The sequence below is a fragment of the Vidua macroura genome, chromosome 2 (genome assembly GCF_024509145.1).
Source record: "Vidua macroura isolate BioBank_ID:100142 chromosome 2, ASM2450914v1, whole genome shotgun sequence".
In the NCBI taxonomy this organism is placed as follows: Eukaryota; Metazoa; Chordata; class Aves; order Passeriformes; family Viduidae; genus Vidua; species Vidua macroura.
In genome coordinates, this window is record NC_071572.1 from 89,084,660 (window position 1) to 89,101,973 (window position 17,314).

Sequence of the window (17,314 nt, forward strand, 5' to 3'; positions counted from 1 at the left end):
ACATCAAGCACCTCTCTTCATTTTGAGTAGCCCTCCCATTTGAGCAGACGTAACTCATGCCTATGAGTGGCATGTTTTAATCACTCACAATGTACTTTAGGTTTACAGAATCACAAGATCTTCTAAACAGGAGACAAGGTCAAAAAAAAAAAAAACCACTTCAGACGAACTCAGAAGGAGCTATAGTACTAAGAAAAAGAAGTTAATGTGAAATTCTCATGATTTTACGTAGTTTCAAAATCAATTCCATATTGCCCTGTTCTCTCTTATTCTGATAATTGAGAATCATTTTCTCCAGCACTGCAGTGCTTTTAACTGACTCATATGCTCCTCAATCACCGGCAAAGGCTTCCATAATAAGCAGCAAAGTAGCACTACAAGTGTCTCATTCTTTTGTTTTGCTTTCACCAATTTCCCCTATTAAATTAATATTCATAGTCACATTTGGACACCACTCTGGCTCTGAAACAGCATCAGCATATGGGACTGAGGAAACAAGCATTTTAATTTCTTAAGTAGAAACCTCAAATTCCTTCCATACAGCTAAGCAAACTAACCAGGGGAGAGAGGTCATTTGCATCATGAACTGAACCCTCCAAATTTGTGCCTGGGATGGAGATGAGATCCACTGAGAAATTCAACAGACTATGTCATGAATGAGTCAAATGAACTAAATCATGACGTCATTCTACAGGCTATGTCAGCTCTAAGAGAGAAGGTTTGTGGAAACATACAGGAAAGCAACATAGCCCTGTGCCTCCACAGTTATTTGTTGAGGCAAATCTATCACATTTTATTGAAAAAAATAATCCCTTCAAAGTGGTGTGTTGGGCTCACATTTCTGTGTAGAATTTGTGTAAATTGGATGCATTTTTTAAAAAATTAGCTTATTTTCTGGTGGGTACCAGAAGAGGTTTTTATAAATTCCAATAGTAGAATAGTAGTGGGTGACAATTATACACATACATATATATATATATACATATATACACACACACAGACACATTTGCAGCCTGTGAGTAGCAATGGCTGTATGTCGTATCTTGTATACGATATGCTCCATCAGCTACAAGCCGTAATCACAATACCAGACTTTCATTCATATCTTTAAGCAGCTCCTGGCGCTCAGCCGCCTCGGCATAAGCACAGAAGGCTGGGTGGGATGGTGAGAGGTAGATTACTTCAACTGCATAAAAGTAACTGCGAGGTGGGAGGAAACATCTCGTAATTAGAACACGGGACGGAAATTAAGGTCTCTACCAACTCTGTCACAAAGGGAGTTCGTGATCTTTGGCGAAAAGCTTTCCGACCGCCCTCTCTCCACCTGCACAGCCGGGGCGGTGGGGCACAGGGCCACTTGCACAGCGAGCGCCCGTGAGCACCCGGAGGTTTTCTCCGATGGCGGCAGGACCTTTGCCGGGCCGGAGGATCAGCTGCCCGGGCCGCGCCGCCCAGGCCCTCCCCGCTGGCCCCAGCCGGTAACGTAGCGGCGTTTAGGGAGGGGGGCACTGCGGAAACCTTCGGGAATTCACGGCGGGAACCCACGGCGCGGGGGGTGAGCCGTGTCCCTCGCCTGCCCGGCACCCACCAAAGCCGGGCCGGGCGGTTCCCCCGCCGGGTTTCGTGGCGCCCCGGCACCAAGTCCCCTCTCGTCCGTCCGCCCCGGCCGTGCCCGGCGAGGGGCGGCCCGCGGAGCGCCGCCCGCGGCACGGCGGGGATGCGGGCGGCGGCGCCGCGGCGGGCGAGGTGAAAGCGACCTTGCGGCCGCTCCTCACGCCCGCAGCGGCGGCTGCCGGCGGGCCGCAGGTGGGTGGCTGCGGGACCGCGGGGCTCGGCGGCCCCGGGCGGGCCCCAGCGATGGCGGCGGGGGAGCGCCGGGCCGAGGCTGCCGCGCTCCCACCCCGGCGCCGCCCATTGCCGGGGCCGGGCCGGCGTCGCGGCCCCGTGTTGACACACGCGCCGGCCCGGCCCCCGGCGCCTCCCCGAGGTCGCCCGGTGGAGGTCGCCCGGGCGGCAGAGGCCGCGGCGCGGCGGCGCTTCCCGGTGAAGGAGGAGACAGCCCCGGCCCTCTGCCCCGAGGGCCCGGCGGGGTCGCCCCGCGCCTCGGCAGGCCCCGTCCCTCCGGAAAGTTTTCCCCGACCTGTTCGCTGCCGACCCCGGCGGGAGCCGCGGGCCGAGGCGGCGGGGGTGACCGTGCCCCCTTGCTAACGCCGGGCTGGCCCGCCCGCCGCGCCGCGCCCCGCCCGCGGCCGTGCCGGAGCTGCGGCCGGCCCGGGGGACCCGCGTACCCACGCGCTCCGGGAGCCTGACAAGGAATTTAAAACTTGTTTCAGGTACTCTACCTACCCTGCCGTTCCCCTGCTTCTAACTTTTGAGGTTGTTTTTGTGGCTGTTTTGTTTTCAATTTTGTTTTCTGTGAGGAAAGTGTAGATTTATTCCCTCCGCTTTGTGTGAGAGGACAGGCTGCATAATCTGGTTTGCTCTGTTTAACCGAACCGCAATATGTGTTGGTTTCACCATTCTCAGATCTGGTTGTGGCTTCTAAGCCGTAATTTCTCGTAAAAATTAATTTCGAATCACCCGTGTGTTTTTGGGCATAATTTTGCAGGCATGTCTGAATAGCGCCGGGCATGTAAGGTTTTATTTGTGGAGCGGTGACACTATTTTATAATGCCCCGGGGGAGGAAACTCCGCCGGGCTGTGCTTGTGCAGCACCTTCTGCAGCCGGACCTGGCCCTGCCTCACACTCCCCTGCCTGCCTCTGGTTTGGTGCGTCTGACAGGGCGAAATAGCCCTGAAGCGATACTGTTGCCAAAAGTTGGGTTAAGTAAATGCATCCCGCTGAACGGCAGCCTACATTTCTTGAACAACAGATGTATTGAAATGTCGTGTTTACTGTGTCTTGTCCTCTTGATCTGTGTTTGCAAAGTGGAGACATAACTCATAGTTGCAGCTCTTAGGGTTATGCAATTAACAACATACTTAAGATATCAGTAGCACAGTCTTTTGATCTGCAAGGAAAATAAAGCATTCAAGTATGTCTGGGTTTTCAAACTGGCAGGGTACTTCCTCTTCCACTGTCTCCTTACCATGTAGCATTTGCCTGTATAGCAAGCCAGTGAGCTGACACATAAGACTTCTTCAAGGATTATATTAGTCTTAGTAAACTGAATTTTCTAACTGGCAATGCTCCAGGTTGATACTACACTTCAACAGAGTGTAATCTATCATTAATGAATCTGAACTCACGCATGTTGGCAAAACTCAAGCATCTTTTTAAAATTCTTTTAAAAAGAATTTGTTTTGTCAGTGTAAAACACATTTGCAACAATTTTAGGGAATTAGGGGGAAAATTTTCTGTTTTCTCTCTCCTGCTCCCTCTTCTTTATTACTTAGACCACTTACTCTTGAAAATTTGAAAACTTACTTTTTGTTTTTTACTAATGGATGTAGTTGAACCAATTCGAAGTACTTCATCTCCCTACAAATCTTACCTTGGTTATTACACCTTTATTGCTACACCAGGCTTTGGGCAGCAGTCACACAGTGGAGCTACAGTTACCATTACCATTTGCAATCCTTTTAAAAAGGCAGTTATTATTTGTAAGATCCTGATAGACAGAATTCCACTAACAGTATTTTTACAAAATCAAAATACGCATTCAAAAATTTTTCTTAAAATCTGAATGCAGAGAAGTGGAGTTTATTGAAGGTATGCAATTTAAAAACAAACCTCATACTCTCAACCTGACAGAGCATGAAGGGATTATCCAGACTTGACTCATCTGTGCAGATTGTGCATTTCATGCTGACTGCTGTGCTGAACAACACTCTGCTGCAGTGATTTCATTGCCTGCTTCTCTGGGTTGTACAAACCTTTAAAAACACTGTTGGTGTTCCAGAGTTGTTGATACTTTTGAAGAAAACTAGGCTTGCAGTTGGTGAGACTTGAAAAGATTGGAGGTACAGTTAGATATTTGATGAAACCTATTGACTATATATTTACTGTTCATTTTTACATGGGTAAGTAAAAAACCTTATGAAATTTTATTTTGTGAGATCTTATACATGCTACGTACAGTTGAAAGTACTCTTTAACCAAGCAAGCTGGAGAAAAAGCAGTTCAAAGTCAGTGTGAAATAAAACGAGGAACTTGTTTGGCTCGGGTCAGTTTTTGTTGTACTTGGAAATGGCTGCAGCTAAGCAACTCCATTTGGTGAAAAAGAGATGTGTGATTTAGTTTGACTTCTTTCATTACAGGAGTCATAAAATCTTGTTTAGTATTTTCTGCATCATCTCCCTAACTTCTGTCTTGAACCAGTTATTAAAAAAATTCTGCCCTTGAGAACTAAAGACTCTGTTTCTTTTTTTTTTTTCCCTAATTGTCCTTTATTTTTAAATTAAAGCAGATCATAATCTGGATTTTGTTAGCTTCAGTCTCCAATGATCAATCTCTTCATAATCTGGATTTTAAATAATTCTTAAAAACTGAAATGATTGTGAGTAGTAAAAAAAGGGGGAGGAAGGTTTAGTTACTGGGAGGAAGGGTATAAAATGTGTGATGTAAAACTGCCTTTCCTCTTCTGTAAATATTATTCCACTGCTTTTGCTCTTCTCTGAAGCAATGTCTCACATGTAGCTAGGTAGTCATAGATAAGAGTTTTTCTAAGTTATTCAAGAGATATTTCATCATTCAGTCATTTCCATAGTATTTGTCGCCATGGGAGCTAGCCAGTGGCCTTACTAATGACCGAGGTGATTACACCTTGTTTCTTGACTTGGGGTACTGAAAACTGTGCCTGAGCTACTGTAGGAAACAGATGTTTTACAAAGACTGCAGTGAGTTGCTTCTATGAAGAGACGGAACCATTTCTGTCCTAGGACTGAAGTTGTAGAATGATGCTTTATATCTCTTATCATGCATAGTTATGTGTAAAATGCCTCATGTCTCCAAGCTTGCTAAATATTTACAATAAATATTCTACTTCTACCATATGTTTGAATCAAGAAACCCATTAATTGAACAAGCCCATTTTTTTATGCTTGAAAGAATTGACACTTCGTTTTAATTGCTAAATTATATGTTAAAAGTCGACTACAAAAAAAGCAAAGGTGAGATGGTGTAATAAGAATCAGAGTAATTTTTCTTACTTCCTGGCCTCAAACTGTAGTTATTTTCAGTTAGAAAATAGATAGAAAATCAATTGTAATCTGCTCATAATTGCCTTCCTGGTAGAGTTATGAGGCATTTCACTCCCTCTTCCTTCCCCTCTCCCCCACTCCTTTTTCTTCATTTTTTTTTTTTTTTTTTCTCATTGTCTGTATTTTTTCTTCTGTATGTCTTGTGGAGTAAGCAGATCTCCAGAGTTAAAGGAGATTTTTCATTGAAAAGCTCTTAATCTTTAAATTATTTTGTGTAACAGCTTGAGGTTCTGTCAAAAAGCATGTTCCTTAACAAGTTGTTCAGTGATGAGTAGAAATTGACAGAGGTTTTCCTAACCTGGGGGCTTTCTGCTTAGATGAACCAGGCATTTCTCTTTCACCTATCAGGATTGCTTACTTCAGGTTAGATCACATGTCTTATGTAAAAAGTTTAGCTTGCACTGCCAAAAATCCAAATTGCTTTTTCCTTAGCATGAAGTGCTGAGCTTGACATTTGACAATGACTTTTCACGTTCTGCTAGGGTGTTGTACTGCCCATTAAAGAATTATTTTAGAGCTTTGGTAATCTCAAGCTCCATTCATTCTTGAGTTAAAGCTGCAGAATGAGAATGCTTTGAGAGCGTACCTCAATTTTAAGACTTGCATCTCTGCTCTCCTGACTCAAAAGGTGCAGACGAGATGTTTTTGAAGTTTCCCCTGGGGAGTAACGTAGCTCACCCTCTGTAACTGTGAGGTTCATCATTCTTCCAAGCTTATGTCACAGCAAGCACCAGTCTACCTCTCCTGATGGCTTGACCATTTTAAGGTAATATTTGCTTGATTTATGATACCAGTGTAACACTTTAAAATTTGACATACATCATCCTTTCTCCCTGGGAGAGTGGGTGTCTATTTATATATTTATATGTACATGTGTGTGTGTACAGGTAGATGGATACAGAATAGAATGCTAGACCATCCCAGGTTCTGCTGTCCTTTAAATGTGGAAGCCTTCTATGTGCTTATAAATGTAGCTCCCAATACCTCTGTTTTAGACCAAAGTGATTGGGTTCTAAATTCTTTCAGGATAAAGATGTTCTTTGCATAAAATTTCTGCAGTATTATACAAAGTATTTAAAATGTATTCTTGCTTAAAATTACAGTTTTCTTCAGAGTGGATAATGAGGAAACTAAAGCTTTATTCAGGAGGAGGGATTTTACTTTATGAGAAGTTGGTATTTTGAGAAAAGCGTGGGTAGAGAGGAGGGAGGGGCAAGACATTCAGTGGATGGGAGTGCAGAAAAGTTTAATGGATGTTATTAATCCTCCCAGTGGAAGAAATAGAGTTGCTTCTTTTGGTATGAAAGGAATGTCTTGGGAGGTGGTTGAAAGTTCCAGAAGAGTGCCAGAGAATGGAGAATCAGTGAAGCTGGAGGTGTTCAGTAAATGTGACACAGGTTATTGCAAATACCTGAAAAGCATTTTACTTGCTGTGAGTAGGTAAAGCTCAGAGTCTGGGGAGCATCTTAAGGAGTAAAATCCTTGAGCCCTTTACTGCTTGACAGAAACTCACGTGCTAATTCCTAAATGACCATTTGTATGAGCCATGCTCCCCTATGAGCTGTAAAAAGTAATGTGCTAAGTTGTGAAATCAATGAATCAGTCCCATGAAGCTTTGAAGTTTTGTGATGTATTGAAAATTTCAGTGTTGCTATGACTTAGACCTCTTATCTTAGGATTAATGAAATTTGGTGGTTTGGCAGAGGTTGTCTGGAAAAGGGCAGATTGCATTTCCTTTAGCAGAAGCTACTTTCCTAGTCTACTTTTGTTCTTTAAACTGTTAACACAAGTAGCTGGTATCTAATTCTTTATCTTTCTGCTCTCATAGTTGCCATTATAGCTAGTGCCTTGACTCTCAACAGGTCTCTTCAATCTTTTGTCATCTGTAAAGCTAATATTTGAACTGCTGAGTTATCTATCTTTCCAGATTCAATACATGGCTTCATTATTGATGAGAGACACTTCTCTTATAAGAAGTGCCATAAACACTTACATGGAGATCTCAACTTTATCTTAGTGGAGAGCCTTAGAGCCTCATAGCTTGCAGAACATCCCCTAAGGCTTTTCCACCTTAAAACATTCAACTAATTTGGAAATCTCAGATGATTTTTCCTTCAGCAGAAACTCCAATACATGCTATTTGTAATGCCATATATACCTCTGGAAATGGTTTGTTCTGGCTAGGGAAGGACTGTGATGTGCAAGTGCCCAGGGCTGTGCACCTGGGTTCACAAGTCTCTGTATCAGCTGCTTCTGGGGTTTGTACTGCCATTCTTGCTGGGTTGCCAACTAGGCTTTTGCCATTCTTGCCGAGCTGTGAGTTGGACTCATTAGTGCTGGAACTGTCATTGTTGGGATTACAGTCTGGGTTTCTTGAAGTTGTTGAGCTACAGCCCATGCTTTCTGGTGAAAGATTAAAATCAGAGTCTTCTGCTTCAGCTGCTGTTTCCCAGCCACTTGTTCACTTCTCTTTTCATAGTTTTTTACTGTAGCTGTCCTGTGGAAGAAAATAACATCTGGTATCATGCATACATTGATGGGACTTTAATCTGGCTCCAGGCAAAGACTGTGTGTCTAAATGTGTTTAGGTAGTGCTTACTTCCTGGAGCTTGACCTTACTGCCAGGACTCATTCAAAGTCATGATTTTTGTCTGAGCTCTTTGCCCTCTTCTCTGAATTGAGCATTGTTTATAAATGAAACTTGGTAAACCACCTTTGCCTGATCATTTAGGAGAAGCTAAACTACAGATCTCACAGAGATTTAGGGTGTGTTTGCATTGTGAAATTTTCCAGACAGTTTTTTTTCAGGAGTGAGAATAATTGTTCTTCTATAAGTTTTAATGGTATTGGTGGAGTGCATGGTCTCTCCCTGAGATTTTGTTCAGTATTTGGTGATAGTCTGCCATCTGATTTGTTCATAAAACTGGCTGCTCCATAGTTTTATAAGGCTGTGGTAGGACTCTATAATTAACATGTAATGCCTTGATAAATTTTGGACATTACTATGTTACAAATCAGTTTGCTTTTGATATATACATATGTTGCAAGAGAGACCTCAGATAAGCAAACTCATTAGTGTAAAATAAGCATCATCATCTTAAAGTTGATCTTTGTTGCTACTTCTGTGAGCAATTTGAATTGTTCCTCTACAACTTGAATGCACTCATCATTATGCCTGCGAGATGTCTGATGAGAAAATGTTTGTAGTGGGCAGACTGAAAACAGATGCCTCCAGTGGGCATTGTAAATAGGGTTTAGTTCATCTGCTGACATGGGATCCTTTTGTGGACCGTAAAGCCTCATCCCTTGATGAGTGTAAGATGATGTTGCAGAAATAGATAATAAGGCTAAAGAGGGCATATTAAGAAGAGGATCGCCATTGGGCTAAGTGGAGTGATCATTTACCTCTTTTTGGCGCTGGTGAGATTGTATTTGGAGCACTGAGTCCAGTTTTAGTCTCTAAAGGACAGGAGAAGACACTGCCTTATAGAGGCCAGTCTAGTGGATGGCTACCAGGTTGATTAGGGGGCTGGAATACATTGCGTAACAAGGAGAGACACCGGGAGAATTGAGTTTGTTCAGCCTTATTTAAGAAAAGGCAAAGGGGGATCTTATTGCTGTCTTCAGCTCTGTAACTTGTTTGGAGAAGACAAAGTACTCTATTTGGAGGCATGTAAAAAAAGGACAAGAGGCAGCAGTTGGCAAGGTATAGTGAGAAATTCTGGCTGAAGATGAAGAAAAATGTCACCATGAGAATACTTACACACTGGGGCAGGTTCTTGGGGAAGTTGTGGAGTCTCCAGCCTTGGCAAAGTTCAAAAGGAAAAGACACAGAGCAATCTAGTGTAGCTGAACCTGTCTTAAGTGAGGGTTTGTTGGACTAGTTGACCTCCAGAGATTCCTTCCAAACGAACTTATTTAATACTAAATGTTAATAGCATCACCAGTTCTGAATGAAGTATTCCCATTTGCTTGTCTTTAGCAGATCTAACTTCATGACAAGGACTCTGAAGAGCAAAGTATGAGCACTGAGGGCTCAGAAGGGCTCAAAATGTTAGCCTAATTAAATAAATGTATGCATGAATTCACAGGTCTAAAATCTATCTGGCTTTTTAACTAAATACAGGAAAATTTGGTCAGCAGTATTAATTACTACTTTAAAAGCTGCAGACTTCTGAGCCCAGAATTACTCTGAGACTGCAAATAGCTGGAAAAATATGATAAATCACTAACACAGTTTCTCTTTCTGATGTATTAGGTTATTAAACATTAGCAAGCTGTTTTATTAACATGTAAAATACTAGGATTTCAAAGCCTGTATGTAGCTCAGTGTGGAGACTTTCTTGTGGTCTTTCCTGAGTTCAGGAATACAGTAAATCTGAAGAAAAGCTATACTTAAAAGACAGGTAGTAAGGTAGACTTCTGTGCAGCTATTTTCTTTCATTCCAAGAATCCAAGTTCATTTGAAACTTTGATTTGCAGCTACAGTAACCCACTTCGAGTAAGATCTGGCTATTGTTGCCACTTGTCAGTTCTATTAAAAGCTTCCTCAGAAAGTAAAAAAGTTATGTGCTAAGTGTGTCTCAACAAACCACATGATCATCTCTGTCTTTTCTGATTCTTAGCTTACTAAATCGAGGTAAAAAATTGAACCTTAACATGTTCTCTGACTCTTTCATCCCAGTAAAGAGTGAATGGCAAGGCTGAAAGTCGTGCAGAAAATCCACTGCTGGCAGCTCTCTCGCAGAAGGCTCCAGGCCAAAAAGACAACTGCAGCCGTGTGGTACAGGCATAGGAATTGTGTCTCAAATAAGCATAACACTGTGATGCCATTTAGTTCGACACAGAGTCCAACCAACACCTTGAACTGTGTCCAGGAACCCTGGAGATTATGGGGCTCTATTGCCAGCAACATGGCCTGAAACACAACCTGGCCATGTCTCTAGACAGTTTGAGAGGCCTATTTTCCTCTGACAAACCTTTCAAACTCTTAACAATAGTCTGTGGCACAGATAAAAGATATTAAGTTGACTAGCTAAGTGTATTTAAGTGAAGAGAATACTTTTTTTTTTTCACATAACTGTGTTAGTTTTGTAAGAGGATTTTCTTCTGACAGAAAAATTTGAATAAAAGTACTTTGCTAAGCATGATGTACACTTTGTACAGTTCTAGGCATTGTCTGGCCACCACATATTGTCAAAGGGAAAGTTAATTAGACAGTTTGAATTTTCATGCTCAGAAAGCATCCAGACAACGTGACTCTTTCTGGAAGTGGGAGGAGATCAAATCTAACATGTATTCGTGGAAACTTTTTTTCCCCTTGAATGCTTTGTAGCTCAGTGTCTCCTTCAATTCATAAATAATAAAACTAAAAAATAAATTAAACAGTTACAGTCTTAAAGTAAGCATTGTTCCCCCATTTGTTGCAGAAATGGACAGTGTGTTTCACACTTGAAGTTTATGAGATGGTGTTGATGAAAGCAGTTGCCCAACAGCCACCTTAGTGCATAGAAGGGGGTTTCAGTGCTTTCTGGCTTGCAAACCCCTGAATACTTTCCAGTAGGGCTTTGTGTCTATTCCCAAAAAAAACCCCAGGAATTTCTGGCCATGTGATTTACTGCCCTCAGAAACAAGACTTCTGGGATTGTCCATCTGTGTGCATGCCCTGGTGTGCTTGTGCAGGTGTGGTTACAGTACCTTGTATGTTTGTGCTGGGGTTTAAGCACATTAGAGCTGGAGCATCCGCTTAAAGATGGGAAATGGCATTGTGCTGGAGGCAGTCAGCAGTGGCCTGGTTGTGTTAGGAGGGGTTGGGCAGCAGGGCAAGGGAGGTGATCCTTCCCCTCTGCTTGGCACTGGTGAGATAAATCTGAGCCTTCCGGTGGAAGAGAGACATGGAGTTACTGGAGTGAGTCTAATAAAGGGCCGGAAAGTTGATGAAGGGACTGGAGCATTTCCTCTAGGAGGGAAGGCTGAGAGAGCTGGGGCTGTTCTGCCTGGAGAAGAGACTTGTGATAAAAATCAGTGCATACACACCCTGAAGGGTGTATGCAAAGCAGACAGAACCAGACTCTTTTCAGAGGTGCCCATGGACAGGACCAGAAGCAGTGGGCTCAGACTATTCCTTCTGAACATTAGGAAATGCACTTTTTCTGTGAAGATGACCAAGCACTGACAGCTGCCCAGGGAGGTTGTGGAGTCTCCATTCTTGGAGGTGCTCAGATGCTATCCAGACAGGGTCCAGCATCTGGCTCTTGGTAGCCCTGCTGGAGCAGGGAAATTGGACCTCATGTCCTACAGAGATCTCTTCCAACTTCAGCGATTCTGTGATGTTGCGGAAGGAGCACAGCTTAGGAATCCATGCCTACAGTGAATATCTGTAAGTTACAGTACTGAGGAAATCATCATCATCTTAGGTAAACAGTGGAGGGTTTTTGTCACATGATCAAAACTATTTCATTTTAAAATTAAAATCTGCTTCAGCAAATGTATTTCATTTCAGGTGCTACATCTCAGTGTGGTAGTGAGGGGTGACACCAGTGTTTTTTAGTGTCGCAGAATGCTGCTTTATGCTTTCTGTAGTTGGCTGGTGTGGCTCAGGCCTCTTGGGCTCGTCACGTAGGCAAACTGTGCAGCTGCAGGCAGGTGCCTTGTCATGTTGTGATGAGCAGCTCATGGTCACTGGCTTTGTCTACCAACAGAAAAGTGAAGACTGGATCTGTTTTACCCGTGATTAGCAAAAAAGTAATCACTACTTATGATAACACTTGGGGTTTTCTGCTTCTCTTCAAAACCTCAGAGGACATCCTGATAAATGTTGCAATGGTTTGCTCAGGTCTTGCATGCAGCCAATATACTGATGATATAATGGGATTATACCAGAAACTTAGACATTCTGACTTTCTTTTCAGATGACGCCCTGCTGGAAAATGCATCTCTGCTTTTTTAATTTTAAGGATAACTAGAGATAGAGGAGTCTTTTTTCAAAGAGTGAAAGAACTCTTCACCACTTTGTTTTAATGCATTTGAAAGTGCATATTTTTCTACAGAGCAATTGCACTGCATTTGAAAATACAGTTGAACCTTATTTTAAAATATGGTGGTTTTGAAAGGTTAGTTATTCTCTAGGCAAAACATTACTCATCTTTATCATAATATCAGTTCTTTTTCTGAATTCTAGGTACTCCTTACGGATCATTTAATTCCTTTGTATGGCTGTAGACTGCTGGTTTTTTGTCTGGTTTTGACTGTGAGTAGATCCAGTCTAGAGCACCACTTACCACTCCTCAAAACCAGGTGAACTTCTTTCAAGTGTTCTACTTAAGATAGTCTATCTCTTTGTATAACTTGAAAAGAATATTTTTTTTTTTATTGCCACCTTGTAATTTTAAACATAAGCATTTGCCTTGCAGCTCCCAAGTCCAACAGTAAACATAAGTTTTTCACTTTTTTTTGGGCTGAGTTTTGTCTGTAGCCTATAATCTTAATTTCTATTTCATAAATGCAGTGGTACATGATTGATTTTACTTGTGCAGTGTGTTCTTGCAAAGGCATCATTTAATAAAGGAGACTTAGCAAAAAGTTGTAAAATAAAAGATAATTAAACACATTAATGGAACAAATTGCCTTTCTAATTGCTGCAATAATACCACTGGACTGACAGCCAATTTTATGTATGCTTCTATATTTTATGTATGCTTCCATAAAATAATTCCTTTGTCAATTAGGCTTTATTTTCAACGTGTTTGAAACAACAAGATTTGTCTAGCAGATTTTTGGTTTTTTTTTTAAGGTTTTTTTCTGCCTTATAGTAGTGCTTCCCTAATATCTTCAGCCTCTGTTGTCTGAATTTCCCAGCTGCTCCAGCTCTCCCCCCTTTGGTCTCTCTGGTCCTTCCATGCGTGCTTTTCACACCACACTGGGCAGTGGTGAGGGGGGGAGGATAAAGGGGATGCTCTCTTTCCCACCCCTCACCCAAACCAAGAGACACCCTGGTCTGTGTCTCTCTGCAGCATCCCATCACCTCCAGGCAATTCAGGATTTTATGCTGGCCTGCTGTTTAATCAAGTGGCACTAAGGACCCGATAAGCACTGTACGAAATGTCCCATACCTAGCAGCCACAAATACAGGATTTTATAGCTTACTCATCTTGCAAGACCAGAAATTTGAATGAGCTGTTGCATTTGCTGTGTCTGGATTTAATTTACTACCTCTTTGTATTTTGAGTGTTGCAATAGGAAGCTGTTGAACTCGTTATTGGATTTGGAGGTTTTAGCACAAGAAGTAGAACTTGCTTTGTCCTTTTGTGCTGTGTGCCTTGTGCTTGCTTTGTACTTTCTGGTGATGCTCTTACAGCCTTTCACAGATGTGATGGCAGAGCCCCACTGTTTCCTACTAAGGTGTCTTTGGTGAGCTCATCATTCCCACAAAGAAGCCTCATGTACTTGATAAGCCTTAATATGAATGCTTTTCTGTCATCACAAGCATGATTTCATAGGATGATCTGACTCCTTGTAAACCTTCAACAACCCAACTTCTTTTAGGGAAGAGCTGAGAAGATGCTTCCAGAAGAGGAAGCTGGTTTAAGTAACTGATGTTGTGCACAAGATAGAATTAGAAAATGTCTTCTTAATTCACCCAACTATAGCTTACTAGAATATTTTCTGTAAATTTAACAATATAATGTAAGTCTTCAGATTGTATCCATTCTCATTTTGGTCATAGTGCTGCAGCATGGTATTTGTATGAACTTTAATCTGCAACTAAAGTTCCCTGGTTCCCTGAAAACATGCACTTGGCATGTGGAGAGTTTGGGGGTACACGAAGCAGGGTGATACTGTTACCGTAGAAGGTGTAGAGGGGGGAGGTCTTTGCAAGTTAACTTCTTGCAGCATTATTTTTAAGGCAGTTTTCTAAGCTGGGTAATACACTTGCACTAGCTGTAGTTGTAGAACCATAAGTACAGCACTTCTCTGCCACAGAATTCTCTTTTATAGATGTATATAAAGGGTATATATGTGTATATATGTGTCTCTGCAAAGTAAGCATCTCTGTATTGCAAAAGAAATGCCTGGCTCTAATCAGGGAGATAACAAGTGACTAGCCAAGTGATCCTGTTTGCATTTAAGTGCAGTTCTTGGACATAGGTAAACTGGACTGGCTTCCAGTTTTGCCTACAGAAGTTTTAATATGCTTAACGTTATCCAATACCGGCAACTGAGGTAGTCTAAATACCACAGCAGGGACTGATTAGCTTTTTCAGATCACTGCTTTTATTTGCTGTTTGCAAAGAGGCTTAATCCAGTGCTGGGGATCAGGCATCCCACTGTGCTTGTAGGTAGCTTTCTCTCAGTCTTTGTGTTCACAGTGGCAGAAATTAGTGTGGTGTCTCCTCCTGTCTCTGACTTAAAAGCTCCAAAATTGTGGTGTTAGTAGCTGTTTTTAGGGGTGTTTAATGGACAGTGTGGAGAAACTATGGTTGGAGTTTCTTCTTTGAAGTTTAATATCTGGGCACCTGATAAGTGCATCAGTGTAATAGCATGACAGTATGTAATTTCATTTACTGTGTTGAATTGCTTTAGTATCCACATAAAGCTTAGAAAATTACTCGAAACAGTTCTAATAAACCTATTCTCATTCTTCTCTTCTGTTAAATCACAGTACATATTTCCCAGCAGTTTGCCTGTCCTCACAAGCAGAGAAGGACAGCTGCCTGTGTGTTACTCATTATTGCTTTTAGTCTTGTAATGATGCTGAAGTTCAGTAAATATGCTTTTCTAGTAGTCATTCAGATGAACATTTGCAAATGCACAATCTCTTCCTTCTCTATTTTGATTTGTCTTCAGTTGAAGTTATCAGCAGTGGCAAATTGTTATTTGAAAGTCCACAGTGCACCACCTTTTTTAATCAAGCATCAAACCTTGCTACAAGTATGTTGCTAAATGTCTGTGTTGGGCAACAGAAATGTTGGGCAGTGAGGGGAGATGTGGACTGGAGTTTGTGTTTCTATGTGGATTACTTCAATTGAAAATAAAAACAATAAAGAGCTGGCTATAGCCTAGCTCTAGACTTCTGTTCAAATATTCTGTCATTGAGAAGAGATGGAAAGATCTTGGCATCTAGAACAGATCTGTGAAAAAGTAAAAGAGGAAAGCAGTTGTGTTGTAAACAAATATGAGGGACTCCAGAACAAAAGAGTGGTTTGTAGTTCCTTTCTATCAAGTGCTCTTATGTTTCAGCTGCTTAAAAATATCCATTATTCCATATATTAATATTATGTAGTTTTAAACGCTTTCACCCCTCCATTGAAATTACTCACAACTACTCTTAGAGTTGTGTGTAAATGCAAGCTTATTGCAATTATTGACTAATGTAGAAAAGTGTCAGAAAATTCAGAAAGCAGTTTCTGAATGCATTTCAGTGTTTAGTGTGGGCTCCTTTCGTACCTCCTTGTGCTTTATACCACTATGATTAATTTTGCTAACAAGAAAAGGGGACTACAATAGCTCCTGATAGATTTATTTTTCTTTAATATTTTTCTTGACAAAGAACATTCTGTTTCCATAATAGAAGGGGTTATATTCCTTCAGACTGATACATTTTAACAGAAACTCACAATTTTTACTACTTAAAAAATAATTCTTTTCTTTGTTTCATGAATTAGAAACAATGAGGAGAAGCTGAAGTCTGCCCAAGCCAGGTGTTTCTTGTTGGCAGCCTGCTCCCTAATGACTCTGGCTCTCATACAGCAGCTGCCTGCTAGTCTCTTTTGTATGGCCTATTGTTGCTGCACACCCCTCGTTAATACACATGCTGCCCGGGGCAGACCCTGAGAATGACATCAACTTGCTTATCTTAGAAACCTCGGAACCTGATGCAGGATGGGGAGGTTGCCTTGCATCTGCCCGGCCAACTAATTGTGAGCTCTGCCGGCCGTGATTGGCTCCACAGCCGCTCAGTAGTAGGTTAAGCAAAGACATCGCGGGTCCATCTGTTCGTCCATTCATTGTTCTGCTTGCTTGCCTGAAGTCTGCAGCTGAAATCGTGTTAAGGAGTTGCTTCTGGAACAGCTAAGAGAAACCAATGTCTGTGTGTTTTCCAGCCAACGTAAGTATAGGGGCTTCTCTCTGCACAAACGGGATGGTTCACCTTTCTGGTGTTGAAGCATTATCAGTTTGCGTTTGGACAACAAGCTAGCCTGTGTGTCGGCTGAGATTTGCACACTTTGGGTGTCTCTTGGAAAAAGAGGGATAGAAAAACAGTTAGGTGCTAAGATTAAGTATATTAAAGAGCATTGACTCACACTGCATTCTATTAAGGAACTTTTGAAAGCATCAGTAATGGTGCATTTCCCAGAATTTGAAAATGGTAGGAGTAGCCATCAACAGAACAAATTCTCTAGCCCACTGGGGAGAAGGAGAGGTTTCAACTTCTAAGTTACAGGTATTTACCATTTTTTGCAAACAAGCTGTTATTTAAATTGTGACTAATAGAAAAAGCTCTAAAGAAAAACAGAATTAAATACCTTTTCCATTATACTACACCTTGGGTGAAATTTACCATGTTTGTGGAAGTAGGAAGAGCTCCATTATAGGCTATCTGAAGATACTGATGTGTAAGATTGAGCATTAGGGTGATCTCAGATAGGAATGTGTTAGTCAAAGGTTTTGAGTTTTTAAAACCAGTTATCAGTGTGTCAGATGTAGTCCAGCTGTTTTTATAAAGTTTCTAATCTGTTTTGTTTTATATTTTGAGTTCAGATGTTAGGCTGAAGAACAAACACTGTGTACTCCATGAGCCTATGTTTCAAGGATCCTGTAGAAAAAAAAGTCCAAAACAAAGACCTTCATATATCAGTTGAGAGGGAAAGAGAGCATATAAAAGGGTTAAAAAGAGGTTTGCATTTCTACCACATGCCCTATTGTGTGAACATATGCATGAGTCTATTGAAAGTTTTCAGAAGATGGGCAGGCCACCAGTTGCTGGTCTCCTGCAGTTCCAGTAGACATCTGTTGCCCCAGAGCATTAACCAATCTGTTCAATGGGACATCCCTCCTTTGTTGGATAGAATGATGCAGACAACAGCACTTCGCTCAAATACAATGGTAATTA

At 41.7% G+C, this 17,314-nt stretch overlaps 1 protein-coding gene across 1 annotated transcript in view; it reads left to right on the plus strand.

The window, feature by feature from the left end:
* Positions 1–2,007: 2,007 nt before the first annotated feature.
* The window catches only part of ZC3H12C (zinc finger CCCH-type containing 12C), a 39,110-nt gene continuing 23,803 nt past the window's right edge, over positions 2,008–17,314 (plus strand). The window contains exon 1 of the mRNA XM_053971828.1: positions 2,008–2,333. The gene's annotated coding sequence lies outside the window, so the exon portion shown is untranslated. The remainder of the gene's footprint in view (positions 2,334–17,314) is intronic.